Source organism: Cydia fagiglandana, chromosome Z (genome assembly GCF_963556715.1).
Source record: "Cydia fagiglandana chromosome Z, ilCydFagi1.1, whole genome shotgun sequence".
In the NCBI taxonomy this organism is placed as follows: domain Eukaryota; kingdom Metazoa; phylum Arthropoda; class Insecta; order Lepidoptera; family Tortricidae; genus Cydia; species Cydia fagiglandana.
The window spans coordinates 39,297,891-39,314,437 of NC_085959.1; the positions used below are offsets into that span (position 1 = coordinate 39,297,891).

General features: G+C 35.6%; 1 protein-coding gene across 1 annotated transcript in view; it reads left to right on the forward strand.

Moving 5' to 3' along the window:
• LOC134678433 (neurogenic locus Notch protein) overlaps nt 1–16,547 on the forward strand; it is a 171,351-nt gene that overhangs the window by 405 nt on the left and 154,399 nt on the right. The window lies entirely within an intron of this gene.

Here is a 16,547-nt window from a genome sequence, read left to right on the forward strand (position 1 = left end):
CAAGCGGCCAAGGCGGGTAGTCGCCAAAGCTCTTGCGCACCTAGGTGCGCTCTCGGCCCACTGAACCGGTCGGATAATGATTTGGTTCTCACAGTCTGACTTGAGGAACGAGTATCTAAAAACTAGAGTGAAGTGGCATAGCGTTTTTATAACGCTACATAATCGCCATTTGATGCTAGCACTAGTTTCGAGCTTTCAGACCTAGGCAGTTAATAGGGCTGGGAAACGCATAACAATATGTTAACCGATTTCAATTGTTACCTAATCGGTACTAAGTACCGTTAGCTTATGTTGTGTTAATATGCTTTTTGGTACATAAATTACTCGACAAAGCTCTGCGACTTTTATCATCGTTTATTCTCATGCCATTTTATATTTTAAATCCATTGAAGATGATTAGTGCTTAGTTGTCCTTGTGCTGATATATTTGCTAAAAACCTGATGGGTTTAAAATATAACTACCGCACTCGCAATGTATGTTATTGAGCGACTTCATTCATTTCATTGTTACATTATTGTACAATAGTGATTTCCGTTCATTTAAATGTACCGATTTTTTTGGTACATACACGTAACAAGCCTTTCTTGAAATGTAACGAAAATATTCAACAATATTGCCGCGTATTTATTTAATTTCTCATAAAGGCTTGTTATGTTTATTACGTACGTGTGCTCATTGTGTGTCTTCGGTTTAACCACGATGTACCTACGCTGGTCTCATTTTAATTAACTATTTTATTGTGTTGTGTACATTGTTGTTGTTTACCAAATTAGTTAATGATTGTTGGTGCTGGCCAAGCGAGTGGTGGGTACACGTTAAATAGCGTGGGAACGGTCTACATTAGGTTTTCAGACAAATTAACAACGTAATATCTATCAATGCAACTTCATTCAATCTTTACATGGTTTTATAACAGTTAATACATACCTCTGCTAGGTTTTTCCAAATTTTAATGGGATGTCGTGAATTGAATCGGAACAATGCCAAATAAACGTAGATTTGTCATTTATATGCTTGTAAAAGCTGAACAATTAATGGAAAACCCGAACACCACCTAATTTTAGACCAAAAACACAGCTTAATTCCTCACATAGTAACCACGACATCGACCAACTAGTCGCATACAAATTATAACAAAACCCATCTAGTTGGTATTCACTCCTCAGAGCCCTGGCAGACGACTTAAATATTGATCAAACAACACATTTCGTGTGTTTTAAGGGAAAGTTGCGACTTACGATTCATATTGGGTGTAGTTTCGAAATTTCTGTGTCCCTACTCTGTTTCAGAAGCATTTGAAATTGTAATTTTATGATCTCCACGATGGAATATTAAGTAATCCGGTAAGTACTGCAAGTTTATCCGAGCCAGTGGCAAAGTCTGCCGTCGTCATGTACCCATTTAGTTTAACGTGTTATTTGTTGACACAAGACTTTTGCACCGGTTCTGGTAGACACCCAGTCTGGCTAACCTTTTCTGTCACTAGAAAAAAGCGTATAATTGAAGATGATTCTGGGCAGTGTTGGCCGAAAGTTAATGCGAATTGAAAATGGTGGCCATTAACCATTATAAATTGAAGCTTAAACCGTAACGGACGATTACAGTTTACGATTCAATTTATAATGGTTAATGGCCAGCATTTTCAATTCGCATTAATTTTCGGCCAACACTGATTCTGGGTTCATAGTTTTGAATTTGCCGCTTTTTAGTGGCAGAATGGTCTGTCCAGAAAAATTGCATTAGCGATTGTTTTTTTTTTTCTCTAGCATCAGCGATTAACTACTGAAATAATTTCTAGAACAGCCTCAATCACAAAATCAGGAAATAAACATGACAGCGGCCGTTTCGTGTTTTTCCTATCTACCTGATTATAAAATGTGTAACCCTTTAAATAAGTTGATTTGCTAAACTGTCAGAAACTGTTCAAAAAGTATTTCTACCTAATCTGCGTGGCGAGAGAATAAATGACCCATTTATTTCATAGTTAAACCTTTTGAACAAGTAGCTAGTGAATCTGGTCTGTTGTTCAAAAGGCAGAATGCCTTTTACTACCAACAATTAATTACAATTCATATCACATACAGATATGTACTATAGTCTATTAATACAGTTCTAATTAACATCGAATACAGCATACGTATGTCTGCTTATCCTCCCGCTACGATTGCCTGCTACTAACCGCTCTTGCAATTAGCATTGCATTGGTCAAATGGTCAGAATCCTAAATGTACCATTAAGTTATCGGAACGTACCCAAAACTGTTAAATATTAAGCATTTATTAGCGTTTGCCGTTCGTTGACTTCGGGCATAATAAGTTTGTTACGCTATTTAAGCAATTTAATCGATTAAATTGATCGTACTCGAATTGCAGATGTCACGATGTTTAATAAACATGGCCGCTCCACTTTTATAAGCGGAATTAATGTCCAATTGTCTCTTCAATTGACTGCAGTGTCGCGTATAAATCTTAACTAAAACATGAGTAATACTTCATCCAATGCACGGAATTAGCACCCCTATCCTTAAAAGTTTAGGTGTCGAATTTGCATGAACTCTAAAAACAGTCGCCATCAGATATATCGGAGCGGCCAAGGTGCTCACAAATATCTAAACACGCCTCTATTGTCAAGGCGCTAGAGTGCGTGTTCAGATATTTTGAGCACCTCGGCCGCTCCGATATATCTGATGGCGACAATACAAGTGGTCAGTGTGTTGGTTCAGAGAACTCATGGAGTTATGACCCTTATAGGCTTCGTGGTAGATTTTAAATTGGCGTATGGTGGCGACAAATTACCAGTGTTATGCTTTTAGTGTGTTGAGGCGTCGTGTTCTGAGAAGTGTTGGTACATTGATACTGTCTCCGGTGCTCAGAGGCGTTTGCATATTCTGAACAGTGCTAAGGTGAAATTTTCAATTGATCCTTTCACCCAAAACTGTCATTGTTAGAGTAAAAGAATATCTTACATTACTATGTACCTACTGGGATACCGTAAATATGTACCTATTCCAAAAACATAAGTGACGGAGAGAGAAGACAAGCTAAAGGATTGCATCTCGTTTCGATTAAGGGAGCGATGACATTAGCTAATAAATATTGAAACTAGTTCGAATTAGACACAGTCCATTTGTTTCTATCTATGTTTCGGATCGTTTTCTCTAGTTTCGTATCATCACCTTTTGCTGAGTGATAAGGATTAGTAAACAAAGTAGCAGTATCATCGGGCTATTGTATAAATCCTGTGATTCCTGTGATATACTCGTACCTACCTACATTTCGTTAACGGCTCTTAAATTGCGATTTACTGTAGGTATCCATAGTAAACATAAAGTTGCATATTTTACTATTGTCAGTTCTCTATCGCTAATATCCAGTAAATGAGTAGGCAATTGCAATAGTTCGCCTTATTTGTACAGTTACGAGTAAGTACCTCCCGATTGTCCTATGCGTAGTTCGCGTTACGTCCAATCATTCTATTCGGTTATTTCGGTTAGATAGGTGTGTTATGTATACATGTACATAATTGTTATTTTATCCCTTGATAGGGCTTAATTTGTACTGTAGGACAAAAATGAATACTTACCCTATAAAAACATTTTTTTTTGTAATTTTTTTACGTAGATTTTTTAGGACTAGGTATGAAATAGCTTTGGCTTAAGTTGTGGATTTTTTTGAATCAAGACTGTTCACATTAATGAATGATTCGGTTTCCTTTTTTCGATTTAAATAATATTTAATTATATTTCGAGGATTATGTTTTTTTACAACCGGTACGTGATATTTTTTGGTACAACTTAGCAAAACCAATCTTGTCACATCCCTAGATAAAAGTAGGTAACTTCGCGTATAATACCTACCATACAATTTCATTGTAAAGTAAATCATAAAAATTAATGCAATATTATTTATTATGCGTAAGAAAAAAAAAATATGAAATGAAATTGCCTAGTAATTTCTCTCCATTTATGATGAATCAAGTTTCGCACTATTATTAACGAAGCCCTGCTCTTTACGTAGGTATTAGGTACCTAACCTCAACTTCCCAAAAAGGCTAAACACATAAGAACTTGACTAGGCCCGACGAAAATGGCTAACTTGGTTCAGACTTCGTAAATGGCGATGTGTTCCAATTGGGCCTGGACTGGACATATTTGTGCGTATTAGCTAAATGCCTACCACTGCTGAATTTATTTGTAGAAACATTCGAAAAATGTCTAATTGGTTACTTAAATGCCAAAAACTTTTAATCAGGTTAATGAAATTATTTTTTACTCTCATGGGAAGAATATTATATATCATAAACATAAAAATTAATTTACTATTCGGCGAATACGGTGAATTACGGTGCGCCATAAATTTTTTGGTTCTTTTTTCAGGTCGTGCACATGCGGGCGTTATGCAAAAAATATTGTTCAGAAGTTTATTACTACGTTACATTGTAACACTGCATGAGACATACTAGAATTGCTAGATCATGCATGTAAAATTAAACCCTAATTAATAGGCAATAAAGTCTTCGACGAGTGCATTTAAAAGTTGTAAGAGCTTTAGCTTGACAATTTTGTTAATGCTGGTGGCAAAAAGTAGAACTTACGCCGCTGAATAGTGATTTCGCGTGCACCGTTAGACGCCAGCGCCGTCACGGCCAGCAAAGCAAAGTTTGCAGAAGTATAGTCTGAGAAGCGTTTCGTTCTCATGCGAAAGTGTGGCTATTGTTTGAGAATATTACGAAAATGGTTAATTGCATAAATTGTGTGAGTTTTATGCGTCCGTGTAGTTCGCGAAAGTATCTATGTAGGTACCTTTAAAGAGGTGTAAATAAAGTAGAGTAAAATAAAGTATGGTGTAAGGGCCATTGAAATATTTGAGATAAATGCTTAAGTTTATGTTCTATACATAAGTGAATTCTGACGTAAATAAAATAATGTACTTCATTGTAGTCCAGGCATGTTAATCGGTGTTTTGTAACCTTCAATTAATCGATTTTTGTATTTTCATAATGTCTATTAATCTAATAAATAGGTTTTGCCCATCCCTAAATCAGTGCTGTACAGTGTATAGGTACCCAATTAAACTAAGACAAGTTGCAAAAACTTACTGTACTTATTGTTATTTTTATTCAATTAAATGGAAAAAGATATGTAACTTACTGTTTACATAATATGTATATGAATACGTTACTATTAGTAAACTGCAAAAAAAATTGACATAGTTTTAAGGACCTGTAATTAGTCAAAAGTTAATTGATTCCATTGTGTTACTATAATTAAGCCATTTTTATGTAAGTATAGTATGCATGAAAGTGTTTAAGCATATGTAATATAAACTATTATGTGTATAAATTAAGTATAATAATTACAATACTATCTAAATGGTTAATTTTCCTAACACAAATGAAAAAAATTACTTAAGACTAATCACTGCTTCTTTCTTAACTACAAATTAATTATGTACAATTTTTTCGCAATTCTCTCACAAATAGTAGGTACCTAAATTATTACTCATCTTGAACCTAAATTATATCTGTCTGTAAGAAATCAGGAGCTAAATTAGGCAAATTTTATTTGTGTATTCAATTGTCTCTCAGCAAGCCAATAGGAATTGAGTTCTATGGATACTCCACTGCTAATTGTTTGGAATTATCCAGATCTCAGAAACTAAAAACTGGGCTGTTCTTGTCGATAGGCAGGTTTCCACAACTCAATGACTGGTTTTTAGGGTTCCGTACCCAAAGGGTAAAACGGGACCCTATTACTAAGACTTCGTTGCCCGTCCGTACGTCCGTCCGTCCGTCTGTCACCAGGCTGTATCTCACGAACCGTGATAGCTAGAGAGTTGAAATTTTCACAGATGATGTATGTATTTCTGTTGCCGCTATAACAACAAATACTAAAAACAGAATAAAATAAAGATTTAAATGGGGCTCCCATACAACAAACGTGATTTTTGACCAAAGTTAAGCAACGTCGGGAGTGGTCAGTACTTGGATGGGTGACTTGTTTTTTTTTGCTTTTTTTTGTTTTTTTTTTTGCATTATGGTATGGAACCCTTCGTGCGCGAGTCCGACTCGCACTTGCCCGGTTTTTTTAAAAGTATAGTTTGCAAAGCTTATGAAAGTTATGAACTTTGTGTGTAACTACAGTAAGTTGCAGAGTTAAGTGACCCCCCTTGCATAGTCATTTATTCCTTGCATAGTACTTAATTCACTATTCGGGGCGTCTCTCCTGAGAGTAAAAAGATTGCCGGGGGTAGGAGGATTCTGCAACACTGAACAATAATTGTACAGATTTACTTTTTTTGCTACTGGAACTCATTTCTGAAATGCATTGAACTTAAAGTTATCTTTAAGTTCAGATCCTCTTTAACAGAGGCTGCGTTAAAGCACTAAGTAGCGGCCCATCCTGTTGGAACTTACAAATTCACAAATCAATCTGCGCTGTGTTAAGTGTCTAAGTAGGATCTAGGGTTGGCAGTATCTTGGTGCTGCTTATCAATAGGGTGTTGGACTACTAGTGAAATCAGTCTCTTTTCGAACTGAATTTATAGCTGGTCAACCAAATCTTGTCAGTAGAAAAAGGCGCGAAATTCAAATTTTCCATGAGGCGATATCCCTTCGCGCCTACATTTTTCAAATTTGCCGCCTTTTTCTACTGACAAGATCTGCTTGACCAAGTATATATGAAACACTGGCATATGACGTTACAATCAAATTATAGTTTTATATTTTTGTACGGGTTTTAAAATAAAAATTGTGTCTAAAAATAACTGCTGTGTACGTTTCTGTATTAATCTTGTGATGCTTTATTTCATGCAAAGGGTAAAGTAATTTATTTTAAATACAGTCAAATACCCTATTATGGCGTTATTGAATGATATTATGTATCTATATATACAGGTTACACGCATACCTACATAAGGAGCACTTAAAATACTTCCATTTCCGTATTTTATTTCTATACCTACGTTAGAAATCTGTTATTTTTTTGCCTTGCTTTACAAACATCGAATTTGTTAGCAGAAATGTTGACTACTATGGGTTTTACTCCTAGGTGTTTGGTAAAATGTTGAAAACCATAAAGTGTTCAAAACAGCTGTATTAAAATCGCTTCTAAAACTGTGGAACATCAACTAAACTTGCGTAGGTAACAGTCAACGTCAAAAATATGTTTACACTATTGCACCCTACTCCTTTGTGATAAGGCAAAAAGTGTAAACATATCTTTGACCTCAACTATAGATATACATATTATATTATGCAAATACCTCGACCCGAGGCATGAAAAAACATATAAATAATAAAATGTAACCAAGGCACTTTTTAATCTTTTTATACAAAAATTAATTTAGCAACCCTATAGCGCAACAAGCTAGGGCTTCGACTACGGCCGTAGATCTAGATTCTAGACCTTTATTTATAGGCTATCCTGATAAGCTATTTAGTACACTGTTATCTGCAGCCAGAGATGGGCATTAATCGATTAACTTTTTAATCGACTAATCAATCGATTAAAAAAGTTAATCGTCAAAATTAATCGGCGATTAATTTAATCGCGATTAATTTAGTCGACCTAACGTACGATTGAAATTGAATTAATCTTAATATTAATCGATTAAATTTCTCGATTAACTCTCGATTGAAAGTAGACAGGTGGTCATTTTTGTATGTAACTAAAAATCAAAACTTCTTGCGTACACATTAAAAACCATTCCAGTGTTATAACTGTGCTTCAATAATATAAGATGGTTACATTGGTTACTATAATAATGCTTAGTGAATAGTGATGCATGCAGCCTACACAACATAAACATAATATTTTATGCATAATTAGACAAATTCTATTTGTTCCTGTATATTATTTAAATAGTAAAACTAATCCATATTCCGGATTCTTACTTAAAGTATTTTAATTTATAAAATATACATTTGTTTTGAGACGAAATGTCGAAAAACTTGGAAAAACCCGGAAGTTGATGATTTTTAGTACGTGATTTTGGGCACATTTTTCGGGGTTTGTAATAATTTTATATTTCAAGAATTTATCATAGGAATATCACAAATAGTATACCTTTCTGATGGCAGTAAGATTTTTCCTATATCTCTTACTAGTATGTAATTATATATTTACATAAAATATGATTTAACCTATGCAACTTCCAACACTGATTTCGCAGTAAAAATCGATGCTATATTTTTTTTACCATTTTCAGGAAACAATTATGTGATACATATATTAATTTCCGGCAAAAAGACAAAATCGTGCATTTAAGGGTTAAACACCTGGGTAAGTTGAGAAACTAATAACACGTGGCATATAATACAGTGACATAAAATACTAAGCATACGTACTCTTTGTAGGTTTGTTTTATTGTTTACATAGGACTAGAAATTCCAAAATAGATAACAATCCGTTTATCCATAATTTGCCATTGTTATACGACCTTAAGAACTGTCAACATAACCCGAGATAAAAACAACCTTTAACAAAAAAATTGCCTACAGACCTTAAAATGCCATTATTATATCTTCGTCAGCCGGTCTATATAATTCGCACAATAGTAAGTACCTTTCGAGAGCAAATGCACGTGTTTGTTTAAAAAAATTATAATTTTGCTTTAGGTATGCCTATAGCGATTTCAGTATTTTATTGATAACAAAATGGAACGAACTCTAAAACATCCCTTTTCTAACAAAAATAAAATTCGATGACGGTCGAAATTAATAGTCTCCAAGTGAACATACATAAAAATTCGTCTGTTACTTATATTATTTATAAATGTTTCAGACGAATTAGGCACCTCGTTCTTTTTTTAAAGTCGGTTAAAAAGACTATATTTATTGCTAAAATTAATCGAGAAAAAATTAATCGAACTAATTAATCGATTAAAAAAATTAATCGCCAGTAATTAGTCGACGATTAATTTAATCGTGACAATATTAGTCGGAGATTTTCGACTAAAATTAATTAATCGTCACTTTTAATCGTTGCTCGCGATTAAGTCGGTTAATTTTAATCGTTAATCGTCAGTCGATTACATTTTGCCCAACTCTGTCTGCAGCCCACTGCGTAGTTCACTGCGATACTGCCCTTGTAATGTCTATCCCTGCTGATAATATATTGTAAATGCGAAAGTAACTCCATCTGTATGTTACTTCTCCACATTAACCCCCAGTAAATACTAACTCCCTTATTTATAAAACTTTACGGGACTGATTTACTTAAATTATGTTTTATCCCTTTCTTTTAAATGCATAAGTCAAAATGACAGATAAAGACAAACGATTATTAGCTAAATTAAGCTTGTAGCGCGTTTATGAATAAGGGGGTAAATATAGTTGGTCAAACCAAATTTGTCAGTAAATAAGAACAAAAAACTATAGGTACTCATTCTTTTCCTTTGGGTGCGAGTACTAGCATAAGACAAGGATAGTATGATTATCTCTGTCTATGTTTGAAATAAGACAGTCCTATGACAAACTATGTTCCAGTTAGATATGAGCGCCGATAGGCATTTAGCCGGCGGCGGCGCGCCGGTCAAAATCGGTCGGCGGCGGCGGCGAATCGGCGGCGTGGCCTTGAAACACCTTTGATTAATGAAAAAATAATTCAAACCAAAATTTTACCGAAAATACATGTTTTTGCTATAAGAAAGTGATAAAATAAGTGCATTTTTCAATTTGAAGCAAAATGTATTGAATAAAGGGACGATTTTTTTTTATATAGTATAAACGATATCGCGCAGCATCAGAGGCAGTCTTAAGCTTGGCGAGGTCCTGGCCGGAAGATCTTTGCGTGGCCCTTATCTTTTGTGCTAACTAAAAAGTAGCGGATTGACTATATCAGGGAAACGTCTGGTCGACAGTCCAAAGAGCCGGAGTGAGGAAAATTAAGCTCCATCATTAACCAATATCGACCCAACAAACCGAATTATGTCAAAAAGTGAGGCCCAAGGCCGAGATCCACCTAACACCGAAGACCTGATTCCGGCACCTTCCCATGCGAGGCCAGATGCTGAGCTGCAGGTAAGCTTACAGCTTAGAATCAAACACCAAGCGTGAGCTTGGCTGACGGCCGAATGCGCGGAGTGCCGACTACGGCGCGCTTCTGTGCGAGGCCGAAGGCCTAGCTGCAAGAGAGCAGTGCTTGGAATGCTATTAGTCCAGTGTAAGCAAGTTCGAAGGCCGATAAAGACCGAGGCCATAGTGTTAAAGACCTGGAGCTAAGATCGGAGAAGAACCAACATTTAGGCTCCAAATAGGGCCGAAAACTTGGAGGTTCAGATAGCGGCCAATGGCCACCTTTGGGCGTGAAAGCACTTAATATCTGAAATGAACCCCCCTTTACAGCTTTTAAAGACATTCAACCATGCTTGCAATGGTTAAATTAGCGGTGAATGACGGATGAGCTAGCTAGCTAGCAAAATTAGTCATTTCGTTGCCCTAACATTAGTAGCGCGGTTACCAAACAAAAAAGTTTGAATTTTCCATCGATATTTTTGAATTATATGGACCTAAAATACCTTTTGAATGTCTATAAGCTATTAAGACTGGCCCGTTAAAGATTTAAACTAGATAAAATATATATTATCTGATTCTGAAAGTAGTATTATCTAACAAGGTCACGCCGATGCCACGCCGATAGCGTAGTGTCGGCGGCGGCGGCGCGAAAATTTTGTCGGCGGCGGTGGCGCGCCGGCGCGGCGCTCATATCTAGTTCCAGTAAATACAATTACACTTGGCGCTGGCTAGCCAGTTCCTTTGCTTGAACTTGGCTTGACACGCTGCCGCGTGTCTAGATAGGAGAATTGTTAATTAGCAAACGAATGAAAAGTATTGATGAAACACTAAAAATATCAGAATTATACTCTTTTGCTGTACATTTTCGCAAAATAGACTGTCCGGATTACTGGGATCACCGGAAAAAATGTAGGTACAGTCGACGTCAAAGATATAAATATCATAGTAGTGTAAACTTCTACTTTTGCACTTTACTCCTTTGTAATTAGGGAAAAGTGTAAACATATCTTCGACGTTGACTGTACAGGTCATCAAATGTAAAAATACTGTGGTGGATCTAAAGATAGAGAACTTTTGGAGCTTGAGTGTACATCACACTTGGCTTGTTTTTATTATTATTTAGCATACAAGCTAAAATCATAACAAGCATCTAGCTTCACCCTAAAAATTTCCACCCCAGCTCCGTGACAAGTAAAGTAAACGCACAACCGACAGATACCCACTTGTGCATGCATACGTTACTAAATAAACATCCATGCGCACGCGCTTCCGTTCAAAAAACAACTTTAACTGTATTACTGCAAAGTCCAATTTCACTTGAAGGTTAGGCATTCATACTCGGAACGAATCAGTGTAATTTCGACTTTGAATGTAACATGCTAAGGTTGATAGTCGATTAGGGGGTTGGGAGAGGGTAACCGGTTTGGGATCAACTCGCGCGCCGGTCTCGGTTGTCATTCTGGATCGAAACGTGGTTTTTAACTTTGGAATAACTTGGAAACAGCTCTGGGCGTTTTTGAGTGGCTACGTGGCTTTTAGGTTATGCTTTAAAAAGTTATCTGGTCTGTGTAGAAGTAACATTTGTAGGTAAAAATCCTCCGTAATGTCGTATTACAAATGTCATATTGAACGTCTACAAGAATACTTTATACTGACATAGACAAGAGGGGCTTTAGCTAAGTTTTTTTTACCTATAAGTAAAGTGCAGTTCAATAGAAATAGTAAATGATGTAAACAAATAGGTACATAGGTAAGACAGATTTTGTTAGCATTTCTAATCAAATTTTTATGAAGATTGTGTTGAGTGTTGACCTTAATAGTCTTACTGGTTATGAAGCTTTTTTGCCCAAAAGCTGCACTTTAGGAGGAAAGCAAGCCGCTTTGCACGATGATAGTAGAGGCCCATTAAAACATTTTTTTTCGAAAAACCAGTCATTTCGTCCTTTAGGATAGGTGAAGCGAGGTCTGTTAAACTTTATACCTTCACTTTATATATCGAATCATAGTTATATTTTAAATAGACATTGTGAAGTTTCATGTACTTATGTATAAATATATCTGTAACAATTATGTTCCACGGCAACTTTGCTAAGTACCTACAGTTTACATTGTCATAAACTAAATAAATTATAACCTGTATGTGCTAGGTAGGTATTTTTACCTTTTCCTTGCGTAAGATCCTAAATGGAGAAAGTCTACTTAAACTAATGAAACTCGATATTAAAATTAACTAAAAACTAAACCAATACATGTCTCTTTAACTTAATTATTGGGCTTTTAAACTGGACTAAGTTCGGTATCGAATGTCTTTCCCAACACTCCCACATAGTGCAAACTTATCTCTGCGGTTACTAAACTACTAATGATCCAAAATTAAACCGTATGTAATTCTATTTAATATTAGAGTAATTGATCTTTGAGATTCCCAACAGCATTAGTAATTTGGTTAACTAATTAAAAATATGCAGTTTGAAATCGTGACAACTCCGAAAATTGAACCCTATTTGTATTACATTAACGAATAATTATTTAATATCTAATTTTAGGGAGTGAATCAGTCAAGTTGTACGGAATACGCAGCTCGATTTTTATTCTACAGCGCACTGGTCGGTCACTTTCTGAATGGGAATCGTTTTTAAACCGATGGAGTATTTAATCTATAATCGATAGTACGAGTTAGGAATCGATTAATTCTATTGATTAATGCTTCCTAGCCGCTAGAGGTAGGTACTAACAGTTGGTTATCTTAAAAAAACCGCAGACTATATTTATAAAGTGGCTTAAGGAACTCGCATCCAGATCATTTCTTTAAAAACAATAAAGATGGGTGTAGAAAGCGTAAAATGAAACAGAAAGCTTCGCATTTTGTGACAATGTAAACATTTTATTCCAAGAATAACCTAATATGATACGTGACCTATATAATTATGGTACGCAACATAATAATATGCGACATCGTGAAGCGTCTTCATAAACATGTATACACTTTACTCCTTTGCAATAAGGCGAAAAATGTATACATATCTTTGTCGTTCACTATTGCAAAATGCACACGTATGAGCATAATTGCTATCTTCAGTAGCTTAGACATTAGATAACTTGAATAGGGTGTCAGATCACCAAAGTACATATTAAGTACTATATGTATAAAATTCACAATAAAATTGTTTATTTTAATGGAATTCCACACTGACTGGGTATGGATGGACATCATCATCATCATCATTGTTCTTAAGAGCCTAGCTCTTGTCGGTGGAACAGCCAAACACTGATTTGAAAGTTTCCGAACTGAAGATATTTCCAATAGAAATATTCAGAAAGTCCCGTATTTTTGTATGGGTTTCGAAATACATTATTCCATTTACAAAATGAACTTCGAAAAGAAATATTACATTTCCGAATTCTTACTATACGTAACTTTTTGGAAAATCCGCAACATTCGCATCTTTACTCAATCCACTAACCCGGGGTTAAACGGGTAAACCTGGATTTCCATGGTTTCCAGTACAATTTGACACTTGGTTAACGGTTTAACCGCTTAACCCCGAGTTAGTGGGATGGTGCAAGTGGCGCTTAGGCAGGTAATTATAGATTATAGGTATATAAATACCTTACAGTGTTTTTAAACATATCTTTTTGCAAGGTTTTATTTACTTTCACCTGACCGTTGTCTGTGTGTAATCAAATCATGCAAGTTAAATTTGATCCACTTCCCGGCTTCCGATTGAGCTGAAATTTTGCATGTACCTACGTAAGTCGGGTGACAATGCATTATGGTGTCATCGAGCTGATCTGATGATGGAGACTGGAGGTGGCCATCAGGAACTATGTGATAAAACAACGAAACCTAATTGTGTTTGGGGTTTTTAGAATTGTCTGGATGAGCATTAGTTGCCTGTGGTAAGAAAAGTACAGTCAGCGGTTATAGCTTGTACCAAAAATATAATTTTTGCCAAAAACTTAATAAACATATCTTTTTTTAGGGTTCCGTAGCCAAAGGGTAAAACGGGACCCTATTACTAAGACCCTGCTGTCCGTCCGTCCGTCCGTCTGTTACCGGGCTGTATCTCACGTCACGAACCGTGATAGCCAGACAGTTGAAATTTTCACAGATGATGTATTTCTGTTGCCGCTATAACAACATATACTAAAAACCAAATAAAATAAAGATTTAAGTGGGGCTCCCATACAACAAATGTGATTTTTGACCGAAGTTGAGCAACGTCGGGCGGGGTCAGTACTTGGATGGGTGACCGTTTTTTTTTGCATTTTTTCCGTTTTTTTTGCATTTTTTCCGTTTTTTTTTGCATTATGGTACGGAACCCTTCGTGCGCGAGTCCGACTCGCACTTGCCCGGTTTTTTAGTTTCGACCTGTCATTCGTTATAATTATAAACACACGTTATTAATATATTGCTATAGTTCGTTTTTTTTAGCATTAGAAAGAACTTGCAAGAAGGTAAGCGATCTTGACAGGTCTTTTAATTGAAAAACGCTTTTTAAAAATCAAAAACTATTACTTATGAAAGCAGAAGAATATAAATGATCGTATTAGATTCATAATTGTTACATATTTGCCGTAACTTATTTTTAAAATGTGTTTTTCAATTAAAAGACACATCAAGATTGTTTACCTTATTTCTAATGCTAAAAAAAACGAACTATATATAACGAACACACACATGGACATTAATTGGATTAAAATATCAACTTTCTGTTAACTAGCGCGTAAAGTCTGCGAAGGGTATTAACTTTTTGCGTGTCTGTTTGAACGCATTGAATGTATGACAATTTAAATATACAGGTTTTCGTTTATACACAAATTAAAGACATTAAGTTTCATATCTAAATACAGGGTGATTCAGGAGACGTGAGCAGGACTAAGACTGCGCATTTTGTAAATTATAAGCAACTGTTTCGTATCAGTATTAGTGAGATTAACGTTAATTTTCTACTCGTGTTGAAAAAAAAAACAATTTATTCACGACATGCATGGTCACCCTAAAATTAGAATACTAAACTACCGATATTCTGTGTCAAATTGAATGTCATCACTGTCATCACGGTCTGGTTACTTTTGAAAACTCGTATCTCACTCAAGTTTGACAGTTTATTTTCTTCGTAATCAAAATGCTGTCATTACGGTTAAAGAGGTTTTATGTTTATTAATTAGGTCTTGTAGGGTAACCATGATTGTAGAGAATTAAATTTGCCCTCGCCAAAAAGTTAAAAATAGGAAAAGGGTCGTTGTTTCACCTAAATACGACGGTGATCCATTAATTATCAGTTACTGAGTGTGCAGGATTAGTCCTGCTCACGTCTCATGAATCACCCTGTATAATTATTGACATTTAATAAACTTTCTATTCGGTCTTAACTAGAAGGATATAAATGATAATATATAATTAAACAACTGTACCGCTATTCGGAACCTAATAATAATATTGAGAATGGCAACCCTGTTGTCGGTCGTATTGTCCTTTTCTAGCATATACGTCCCTCTCTCTCCCACACTCCCACCACACAGCAGTTTGCTTTTTGGCGGTTGTCGCAAAAACAAATTTCCAACTCATTGGCTTGCTGTTTTTCCATCTGGAAGGTCGTGAAGCTAAACTGCTGGTGAGTTTTTGAATTGTACCCCAGTTTAGCTGACTATATTGAAAAACAGTTTCTAACGGCTTTTGCCGTTCGAAATAAATAATTAAATTTAGTGTCCGTTAAACTATCTAGCAAATAAAAACGATCCGGAATAGTAATGTGTAAGTTTTCAAAGGCTGCCTGCGCGCACCGTGGCTATGCTAATGAAAATACTAAAACACATAATGGTAGAAAACACATCGAGCTGGTAAAGCGTGCACTTGTCACCATTAGAATTTAATTAATATTATACCTACATTAAGTCTCTTCAGAGTCTTATTACTTATTACTTTAAATCTTTGTGTGTCTATAATAACTGTTGAAATTAGGTATAACACTTAAATGGTGATGTGTGGAGGCATACCCTTCAGTTTTCAAGTGATTTGTGTTTTCGAATACGAAAGGATCGGATAGTTAATACGTGTTACGTAGATCCTACGTATTAAGGTAGAAGCTTATAGACGTGTAGGGTTTATCTGTCCAAGTATCTATCAGCAACTTGTCGGTTTATCCCGTTCCGGGTTAAATATAATATTGCATTTTTGGTAATAAACTTGCTGATAAATAACGTGTACCCGCTTAGGAGTCGACGAAGCCCCGCTTCGCGGGGCTTCTATTTCCGCTCTGAGGGACACAAGGTAACGAACAAACCTACATCGCAAGAATTGCATTTATTTTTGTGGAAAGTGAGTACTTCGGCAGTACGTAAACTTAAGTCTGACTAGATAAAGAGATATATTAGCATGGCTCTGCGCAAGAATGACATGGAAATCCTTAAGTATTTCACTCCTTATCAATTTACATCTCTCCAACTAGATCTTAGATTTTGAAAAAAAAAAAAAAATGGTTAAAATGTAGGTAGATAGGTATCTCTTTAAATAAATAACAGGTACTAA